Source organism: Harpegnathos saltator, unplaced genomic scaffold, assembly GCF_003227715.2.
Source record: "Harpegnathos saltator strain DR-91 unplaced genomic scaffold, Hsal_v8.6 scaffold67, whole genome shotgun sequence".
Taxonomy (NCBI): Eukaryota; Metazoa; Arthropoda; class Insecta; order Hymenoptera; family Formicidae; genus Harpegnathos; species Harpegnathos saltator.
Window position 1 is genome coordinate 610 of NW_020230504.1, and position 11,907 is coordinate 12,516.

At 35.1% G+C, this 11,907-nt stretch overlaps 1 pseudogene; it reads right to left on the reverse strand.

Moving 5' to 3' along the window:
• Positions 1-984: 984 nt before the first annotated feature.
• Positions 985-8,944, reverse strand: LOC112589949 (uncharacterized; annotated as a pseudogene).
• Positions 8,945-11,907: the final 2,963 nt, after the last annotated feature.

The following is an 11,907-nucleotide window of genomic DNA, read 5'->3' on the forward strand; positions in this document are numbered from 1 at the left end:
AATATTAAAAAAGCCATATGATATTAAAAAAAAACTGTACAGATCGTTGCATAACACAGTGTAAGTATGATTAACGAACTAGGCATAAGCGTAAAAACGCATACGATGTGAGATATTAAGAAAAATAGTCTGCACTCATGTTCGTACATCAATTTTCACCGAAATACAAACAGTATCCATTTGACAGGTCTCACCCTAATTTATGACAAATTGTAACCCGTTTTCACAAACACATACATACAATCTTCCTTTCAAAGCCCAAACGATTGAAAAGCCATCAAATAACGCTGATTTATAAACAAGTCAATATTAAATCCTTCTATCTCCTAAAGGTATAAAAACTCAGAAGGAAACTAAGAACACTTAAGCATATGTAAAGGGTCAGATATCAAGGTCCACACAGAGACACTTATGCCATCTGATATAATTCCGGGACAATATTGCGATATTTTTTGCCTGGAATATTTCCTATCTAGAACAATTATTTGGAACCAATTGCTTCTGGGCTTTTAAATGCTCAGTATTAGATATATTTTACAATTTGCTGTTCGTTTTAGTATATTTCTGACTATAAAGACATTAAAGACGTAGTTGTAGCTTTGATTGTTTTGCAGCGAAAGAGTTCTGACTGTTATTGACAAGGGCTGTTCTACTCAGTGTTTGTATATTGTCGGAAAAAAAATCACTCTAAATATTATAAATCATACTCAACGTTTTTAACGGTTGTTTCAGATTATTTACTACTTACACTGCAACTATTTTCGATAATATAAATCGATAAATGATTCTTCCAACCATAAACACTATGATTATTTCCTCTTCAACAAAAAACAAATTATGATGAGAATTTCTTGTTTTTATTGGAAAAAAATTACAAATCGACGCGATAGCCGCGTTTGATACAAGAATTAAGCCTGTGTAACGGCAGAGGTAAACAGACGTCTGAGATCCTTGTTGAGCCGCACTCGCAGGATCGTCCAGCATCTACGTAATGCCTCCGTTGTCCTCGACTTCGCCGTGTCTATCTGGTAAGTTTCGCTTCGCCGACCACTTCGGCCAAAATGTCTTCAGCTGCGCCGACACCACCTCGGCGGATGAATGCAGAGCTTGTAGGACCTCGTCAGAGTAGCCCAGTGAAACGCGCGAAGCCTTGTTTGCGCGGCGTCTATTGTGAAGCGTCGTACAAATTCGCCAGTGTGGAGAGCACCGGACTGGGTGGCCACTTTAGTACGCCTCAAATAACTATTCAAACTTGGCCTTGGCACTTGAGCCACTTTCTTCGCCTAGTAGAGTAAATCTGCGACAGCAGATACAAAGGAAAAAGACGATCATTAAATGAGTCGTTACCATGTTCTTTTTGTTAATACTCCTAACTAAAAACATTTATGTCCTAAACGTCCTTTTTATTGTTTAGCAAATGCTAATATGAAATTTTCATCAAAAGCGGCCGAAAAAAAATAATTTTTTCTCTGGCGAAAAGACATTTAAAGTTTAATTTAACGGTTATAGTAAATTTAATGATAGAGAGGGAAAAGTATGCGCCTGAGAAGAAAAATATTGTTATTATATTACAATATACCATAAAATTATAATCCACGAAGCTATTTTGCAATTAGTATTGTATCTAAATAATAATTTTACGTGCATATTGCTATAACTATTTTTTTCAGAAGCAAAAAAAGTAAATTAATTATTCAGAAGTTCACTGTTATTATTAAATAGTTTTATAAACTTTGATATATCCAGACTCATAAAAAACAAAAGTTAGTAATTGCTTTCTCGTTTTGTGCTTGTATTTGTATATTTTATATTTATTCATTTTTTTTCTACGAGTAAACCTATTAACATATAGGAATCATTGATTTGATGTGAGAATCTAACAATGTATTAAATCTATATTCGGTGTGTAAGAAATAATTTGGGATTTTTTAAATAAAATGAAACGGTGAATACCGTTTTATTACATATAAAAGAATCCAAAATTACTTATTCATAAACCTAATAATATTATACAGGGGGGACTCTAAAACAGCCAACCTGATAACTCTGACAGTTTTCGATATAGAAAAAATGCTTGAATAAAAGTTGTATGTATTCAGAAGGGGACATCTTGTGGAGGTAAAATTTTTTTCCGTAAGCGGAGATGTTAGGAAATTGAGAATCATTTAAATGAGACATGTATTTCGATACCTACGATGAAGCTAACCTCAAGACGAATACAAATATAATTGCTCTAGGCACGAACATAAAAAAAGTTGAAAATAATCGTATTTTGATAGTGATGATTCTACTGATTAGGGATTGTGACGACACGTAATTATTATTCATTTTTATTTAGTTACATACTTATTACGTCACCACTGCTAACACAAATTGCTCAAATGGTGACCTTGAGCATCGATGCTGTAAAAGCGTCTCGAGACGGATAACATGTCACGTCGATTTCATTTGATCATCGCGAAGTAGGCTGTAAACGTCTGGTGCGGACTTGTAAATAATAAATAGATTGGTCCTATTTATTGATGGGATGTTAAATAGCTGCAAATATAATAGATTTAGAAGTTTTGCCACAATTGTTAGAACATATTCCACTGTACATACGAAATCCATGTAGTACCAGCAAGATGGATGTCCTGCTTATTCTGCGCGGATTACTACAGAAATTCTTAACAGAAAGTTTGGAGATCGTTGGATGGTCGGTGTGGAAATGACAAATGGCCCGCCACGTTTCCCAGACTTGACACCTCTGGACTTCTATTTGTGGGGAAAGTTAAACACAAGAATGTACTGCGAGATACCAACAACCAGAGAAGACATGAAAGAGCGTATAAGAAGAGCCTTTCGCGATTGATCCAAATGAAATTCGACATTGCCATGTTATCCGTATCGAGACGCTTTAGAGATACATCGATGCTCAAGGTCCATTTTGAGCAGTTATGTTTAGCAGTGGTACGTAATAAGTATGTAAATAAATAAAAAAATGAATAATAATTGCGTGTCGTCACAATCACCCTATCAGTAGAATCATACTTACAAAAATACGTTATTTTCAACATTTTTTATGTCCTGACCTTGAGCATGTATAATCATCATTGTCTTGAGTAAGCTTTCAATCATAGGTATTCAAAATGCATGATCTCATTAACAAAATGGAAATGACCTTCAAATCTTCCTAAGCACCTCCACCTAGAAAAATGTTTATCTCCACAAGATGTTCCTTTCGATACCATACAACTTTTATTTCAAGCATTTTTTCCTATCTCGAAAACTGTGGGTTATTCGGATGACCTGTTTTAAATATCCCACCTTGTATATGCAAATATGACACAACAAAAAAAGAAAAGCAAAAATGTTAAAGCTTTTTTCCTAGCCGCGACCATCTTAATCTATGATGTTAAATTAACTCTAAAAAATTTTGCAGAATACATATAAATAAAAACGTATATTAATAAAATGATACTTGCGACCGATCGAACAGATTTTTGAAATATTTTTCATATTCAAACGCTTTTTTGCTCTATACAGAGTGTCTCAGAACTTTGTACACGAGTTCCGTAGGGATATAGAGCTAAATGAGAGGAATAAAAAAGTCCTCTACCATAATGTGAAAATCATAATAGTTTTCAGTAATAACCGCGTAAAATTTGGCGTTTTCCACGCCCATCGCGGCCTGTAGATGCTCCGCGGCAAGCTGTGTGCGTAGAGGCTAAGCGATAACGCGGCTCGCGCTGATATCGTGATGGCGCCTTGGCGCTTTGACGCCGCGCGACGGTCAGCGCGAGCCGCTTTTCGCTTAGCCTCTACGCACACAGCTTGCCGCGGAGCGTCTATAGGCCACGCTGGCGTGAAAAAAACGCCAAACTTTACGCGGTATTACTAAAAAACTATTATGATTTTCATATTATAATACAGGACTTTTTGTTCCTCTCACTTAGCTCTATGTCTCTACGGAGACCGTATCCCAAAGTTCTGAGACACCCTGTATATACAGGGTATTAGAAGCTCTATCATACAGACGAAAGTTGGAGATAGATTGGGTGTAGCCGAGAAGAAAAGCATGTACCATAATGTCAAATTGGCAATAATTATCGAGTATTAATTGAAACATGTGAACCAATGAGCGCGTAGAGAGCGCTGGCGGCCGCCTGTTGCCGCTTGCACTCGCTCGCTCGTCGTTCGCGCTCGCTCGCTCGCTCCTCGTCGCGCGCGCTCGCCTATGTCGTTTACGGTTGCCCTCGCCGCGCACGCTCGCCTATCGACGCTCGTTGACTTCGCCTATACCAAATATCTACGTGCTTACCCGGCCACCCAGCGCTCTCTACGCGCTCATTGGCTCACATGTTTCAATTTAATAACTCGATAACTATTGCCAATTTGACATTATGGTACATGACTTTTCTTCTCGGCTACACCCAATCTATCTCCAACTTTCGTCTGTATGATAAGCTTTCAAACATCCTGTATAACCGCCCCTTTCAACAAATAACAGTAAAATCAACATAACATATTATAAAAAGAAAATTAAAATATAGTAAGTTGCATGTTATGTTTGCATCTTAATGATTCATTATGCCTACTATTATTTTTATTACATATAATTACATATTGGTATATAATAGAATATAAAATAATATAGCCTTCCTCAAAGGGAGATTTATTTATACCCTACCAAAAGTATTATTTCTTCGTTAATAGAATAAAATTGAATAAAAAAACTATATACATGGTGTCTGGGATCTTTTGGAAAATTGTGAAGATTAATTAAATTAAACTGAGAAGAAAGTCATGCACTATTTTGTAAAAATCGCAATAATTATCAAGTTATTAATGATTAAAAATGACCACATCTGGAGACTCTTTTAACTGATAATTTGAAAATTTGCGTTATTTGCAAAATGGTAAAGGATTCTTTTAAATTCTTTTCAAACTTCATCATATAATATACTTATATCAATTAATAACTATTGCGATTTTTGCAAAATGATAATTTTTCTTCTCAGTTTGATCTGATTAGTCTTCGTAATTTTTCGTTTCCAAAAGATCCCGGACACTCTGTGTGTATAATTGACGCAGAAAATAGTTATAATTTCATTAAGATTAGCCTCACCTTGTTTCTTCTTCTTCGTCCTCTATGCTTTCCATCTTCTCAATTGAAATACCTGTCGTACCTTTCGACATGTCGGTGATGTTCGAAATATCGATTAACGGCGAGATCGTCGGCTTAACAATCACGTAAATTTCGTCCACGACGCTGTCAATAGTTGGTTCTTTTTTTTTCAGGTTAGCCTGCGTTTCCGAAACGGTTACCTGCTTCGATTGTTGCTGTGACACACCATCATCCAATGAACTGCCGACCTCGGACGTCTGGCCGGAATAATTTCTCGATCGTCGAAATCTTATCCTCCTCGTTTACCTCCGATATTTCCTGATTCGGCTCCTGCGTCTCCTGCACCGGTTCTGGCGATTCGTGATTCGTTTCCGGCGTGGCGTAGTTCGTTTCGGCGGTTTCTTCGTTCACTTCGGCGTCTCTTCATGGTCGTACGAGGTAGAGACGGAAGTGGTCGAAGGTTGAACAGCCTTTGTCAGGTCATTGTAGGTCTCGGAAAACCATGACTCGATGCTTCGATCGGGATCGAAGGCGAAGTTGATGATAATTTGGAGTTCCCGTCGTCTTGCTGTGCACCGCCGTAGTCGCAATGGTGGAAATCGCGGGGGTGTTTTGGCGTCGTTGATTGCAGTTGCTGATGTTTCATCGATTGAGTCGTCGATGAGGATTGAACTGCTGAATTTCGTCAGCAGCATTCCTCTGACTGGAGAAGTTTCAGTTGCTCGACCGCATGGAAAATTACCTGATTCAGAAAAACAGGTTTATATAGCTACCTGTATCCGATATTCGATATTTCGAGGACTCGACAGGACTTGAATCCGAAGTAATTTTGTCGAAACACGCGAAGACGCACAATCTATATATGTCTATTGAGCAAACACATATATTCTTGTATTTTTATAAAATTTTATCATATTTTCTGTTACAAATTTTATCGCGCTATTGACATTTTCATAATTATAACTATAGATTCATAATTAACATTGTAGAATTCGATTGATTAATGCATTATTGAACAAGTAAAAATTAGTTGAGAAATGAAAAAGAATCGGCGAATTATCATTAAAAAGCTTGCTACGATGAGAAAAAAAATGCTTATATCATTAAAATTATATGATTGTTAATGTCGATCATGTCTTGTAACAAAAATATATGTTTTTTTCTAACAAAAAAAAAGGAATAGTAGTAGTAATATAACAAAATTAATTATCATTAGCATTGTATTAACGTTTATTACAAAAATGGTTCTCCTAATTATAATTATTTCATTATACGATGGTTATAAATTCCAAGCATTTTTCTCAATGTATCCTTAGATAATACTGCAATCGCAAGTATTAATCTTACTTTTATCTTAAATATTCCATAAGTTTATATATCCACAAATCTATACGATAAGTTTATCATCAAAATTATTCAAAATATAATCTAAATCCTAATCCTAAATCTAAGCTTAATACTTCATTCGAAAGTATCAAATTAAAATAAAAATTTGATTGTTTTTCTTAAGTATAGTATACATTTTTTAATATTCCTGAAATTCCTTTTTTGAGTACATGAAAATAATTTATGAAAAATATGCGTGAGCATATTTAAAAGACTACTAGGGAGAAAAATATTCTTTGTTGAAGATCCATTAATTAAAAGAAGGAAAAATAAGTTGAATATAATCACTTCTCTCATACAGCAGTAGAATATATTGTTCTTTATGTATTAGATATTAAATTTATTTTCTAACGCTAATAACCAATGTAAAATTAATGTTATTATAGGCAAAATATAAAGATCGAATATACGTAAAGACGAAGAGACATGAGCTCGTAAGATATTTCCGGATTATTATTCCAAACAAGATGAACTCTAAACATTCGCAGAGTTTCTTGTCATTAATTTAAATAAAGTCACTCACCTGCATGGCTGCAGGAAGATACGAGTTCGAGTATACTGGTGTTGAAAAGGCCGGCGGCTTCCTAACGATTCCGGCGGTGCCTGAAGCCGTGAAGGAATTTTAATTAACATTTCTGCTGAAGCGCGCAAAAACCTGGCTTTAGTACTCCGTTAGTCGCGATTATGGAGGTAGCGCATACTTATATAGAAATACTTTACACTAGATCAGCAAAGAGGATCGGACGATAGCGTTATTACTAACACAGCGTTAAATGTCAACCAAATGTTGACCAAGAGTATTGTTTCAAGAACACGAAATCACGCAAATAAAATTTATCGCCTGCGAAAATGGAAAACAAAAATAGATTTATGCTAAAGTACGTTTCAGTTTCTGTTTGAGTCATCAAAGTAAATTTCGTACATTCGAAATAAAATTTAACATTCTTCCCTATAGGTCACTTTTCTATAGCTGTTATAAAAATAATAACATAACATACTTGTAACATCCATGCATTGTTATTATATAGTAGAAATTTCTTGGAATTTCTTCAGACATAGTATAGATTCAAAAAATCTATTGAATTCTCAAGTTTGTCCCAAAATTGGTTATCTGATTACGACATTAATTAGGAATCCCATTTTCATTGCAAGAACATCGGTTCTCTGTCTAGAATCAAAATAAATACCATAGGAACTTATACTTTTCTTTATAAACGTCAATATATTTTTATGTGATAACAAACAAGGATGCCACTTCTATACCAACTATTTCTATACTAACTACTATGTTGATAGAATAAAAAAATAAATGAGATAAAATAAAATCTAATGTATAATAAAAATAAAAAAAAAAAGTTTATCCTATGTAGAATTGCGTATTTAAAATATTACATATACCACTTCAGGAATTCGAGTTATCTAGTAAACAATAAATATAATCAATATATAATATCTATGAATTCCGAATCATATTGTACGTGGCGTAAAAATGATTTTAAAAATAATTTTTATGTTCTTTAGTTATAATAAAATGCCACTTTTAAAAAAAATTAAAAGTAACTATACATGTCTTTCGAAAAAATATAAGTAATTGATGACATGTTCCTTTTTAAGTATACGACCTGACAATGTATAGATGTTACAAGCATGTTATATTATTATTTTTAAAACAGCTATAAAAAAAGTGACCTAGTCTGTTAATACTCGAGCATCAAGGTGACGTCAAATGATGTGTTATATTAATGACGCATTAATGGTGTCTCTAACGTCAATAATACGTCATACTAATATATTAGACGTCATCAAATACACACACACACACACACACATACATACACAATTTTTAATATTAAAGTAAATTTTTATTTCAGTTTGGCGATCCAATTAAATTCTAAGAAATTTTTATACGGGCAATTTGTGAATTGATTTAGATATCGGGAAGTCGGATCCTAATAAAAATCTCAAGAAATTCTCTATTCTATGTTCAATTTGTCAATGTGTGAAAATATCGATTTATACTTGTAAACATCGTGACAGGAATAATCACGCAGCAACGATAAACTTACCTGTCGAAGAATGAGGATCACCATGAAGTGGCACCACAACACCTTCATAACGAAATATGATTTCTGTCGTCTAATGAAAATAATCCCCATTTCTTCAAATATATGTTTTGCTAAGGATAACAAAGACCGCTACACGCTGTGGCATACCACCATCCGTCAAAACAATCAGGAGTGTATTGCGTTATTCTTAAGAAGTCACTGAAGATTCGAGAGATAAGAAACTAATTCTCGATTCTAAAATCTCCGGTTCAAGAAGAAGAAAGAGAAAAACAGGAAGAAGAAGCAAACAATCAGAAGTTTCACCGTATTTTCGGGGTCGATTTTCCAACTTTTCGTGGAGAAATTCGTCGTCGGTTTTTGCGGTCGATCTTGAGGCACACGGACGATCGTTTCGAACGAGACTGGTCTCGAAAAGACCGTAACGGTTTCAGGTCGTCCTCGGTGTCGCACACCTTTACATTCGCGATCGCATATATGTAAACGAGCGACTCCCTCCGGTAATGTTAATTGCGTGACGAGCCAACTAGACGCACACATGGCCGCGAGTTCGCCGGCTCTCATCGATGCCGTCGTATCGTATAAATAAGTCATGCCATGACGGCTCAACCAAGTCGTCATTGATATACGGTGCACGTCTGGAACGAGAAGGCGATGTATTTCCCGCTATGCACTCCTCAGGTCATCCTCAATCTGTATATCGATCGTACAATTCTCATCGCTTCCTTTGCCATTAGGAGCTTTCTCGAAGGATTCTAGAGGCCATTCAGGCTGAAATTGTTCCGAGGAAAAGCATCGAGAATGGCAATTATTTCTCATTGTACTTTGTCATTTTAAATTTAATAATAACTAATTTATATTGAAAGATTTAACAAATATACTACCACTTATTTTTTTTTTTAAATCGATGTCAAACATAATGAAACGGGTAAAGCAGGCATGATTTTTATGGCCAACTGTGACAATTTTCTAATTTAATTATGACGATAACCTAATCTAAATTTTTATTTGATATTTTTGTATACACCTGTCTACGGTTTTGCTTCATATACATATTTTAAGTATTATATTAATATTATATTATTAAGATATATCAAATATATTAATAAATTTTCCTGTTGAATAAAAATTCATTATCATTATTAGTATTATGTGCAATTTGATTTATCTTTGATAAGAAATCATAGTTATCTTTTTTCAGCCATATTTAAATGAAATACTCGTATACAGACATATTTATTTTCGATATAAATTAATTAAATCAATTTATCCTTCACGATCAGCAACATTCAAACGTCACGTTACAAAGCGAACATAATAGTAGCAAGATTTTTAGGAAAGCAGTTACGTGCAAATTTTCTATATAAAATTTGTAAATTTTTGAGTTTCCTTCTTACATTAGCCTTCTTTTCCTCGTCTTACCGTCATCCGATAGCCTTGAACTTTTCTTACCCAACTTCTGAAAACTTTTGCGCATTTCCTTAAAAGCTTCGAGTCTGCATTGGATCTGTTTTACATCCATCATGAATTGTTCACCGCTTTTTGTTACCTTCTTTCCCGAAGAGTGACATGACAATTTCGCGCGAACTCCAATAAGAGTAAAATTTCGTGGCGAGGACAACTCTTTCAAGGCAAGTCAGTATCGTGACATTTCGCCCTAAATTCTAAAAAAAAGAATAAAAACGCAAAACAGAAAAAAAAATAATCCAACCGGTTTTTCGAGCGATTTCTACTTCATGCGTTCCGCGACTTTAAAATTACCGCTTGTCTCAACGGCCGTTGTAAAATTTTATTTGTAAAATAAGTATATAAAATAAGTAAATAAATATAAAATTTAAAATAAAAGTATGTATTTATAAAATAAGTACGGATCCATATCAACTGATTTATTAATGAAAACGGATATAATTGTGGCAAATTGCGAAACATTACTATTAATTGCGACATTCACCTTACTTCGGAAGAAAAAGGACTAATTGAGGAGGAAATTACAATTTGTTGAATCAAATTCGCTGATATATATTTACTCTTCGAAACACATTGATTATATTCATAAGAGCAGAAAGATTCATTTATGGTTATGATATTTTTTTCTTTTTTTATCAGCGCAATTAATTCTGACATGTCGAAAGATAAAACAAGAGCATTATTCAAGACTCGTCCGTTTCTTCGCTGTTACATTTTCAATCAGTCCGACAGTAAAATTACTGCGCAAAATTATTACAAAGCCCGTTCTTAAATCAATTAAGTCATCATTGACATTAATCGATATTCATAGACAAACTCAAGGTCAGTTCCTTGGCTTATTCTGTTTTCAGTAGATAATGCATCATTTTCACTAACGCATGCGCTGCCAAAAATCTATCTTAAGTATTGGGTGAGTGCAAAAGTTCGTGCGGAGTTTCAATAGATGGAGTTATAAGCGTCGTAAAGTGTTGTCATTAATACTTCCATCTACATATTATATAACGTTGGAAAGGTGACGTCTTCAGCTGTTATTAAAAAAAAATCATTTGTTTTCATACAAACTGCTTCGAGAAATATCACTTTAAAAATGAGTATCGATAAGGTGCATTTACGGCATGTTATGCTTTACGAGTTTCGGAAGGGAATAAACGTTGCCGCAGCCGTAAAAAACATTCAGGATGTTTATCAGGATGAAGCACCAGCTAAACGAACTGTGGAAAAATGGTTTGCTAAATTTCGGCGCGGAGAATTTAACCTTGAAGACGAGCCACGCTCTGGTCGACCTTCTGACATTGATGACGATGTTTTGCGTACTTTAGTGCTCAATAATCCGCGAATTTCAACAGAAGAAGTTGCTACAGCACTAAACGTTGACCGATCAACCGCTTTTCGGCGTTTAAAAAAGATGGGATTCGATTTGAAGCTCGATATATGGGTGCCCCATTTGCTGACCGAGAAGAACAAAATCAAGCGAATTTCTGCAGCCGTTTCTTTACTCGGGCGGCTCAATAACGAGTCGTTTTTGGATCGACTAGTGACGGGCGATGAGAAATGGGTCCTCTACAACAATGTTCAGCGCAAACGGACATGGAAACAATCAGGTGAGCATGGTGACGCAATGCCAAAGGCCAGTTTGCACCCGATGAAGGTGATGCTCTCTGTTTGGTGGGATTGCAAGGGCATAATCTATTTCGAGCTTCTCCCCGCTGGCGAAACGATTGATTCGGACAAGTACTGTCGCCAATTAACCAATCTGAATCGAGAAATAAAAGAGAAACGTCCGATTTTGTCAAATCGCAAGGGAGTCGTCTTTCATCACGACAACGCCAGACCACACGTTTCGAAAAAGACGCTGCGCAAACTGAAGAGCCTGAAATGGGATGT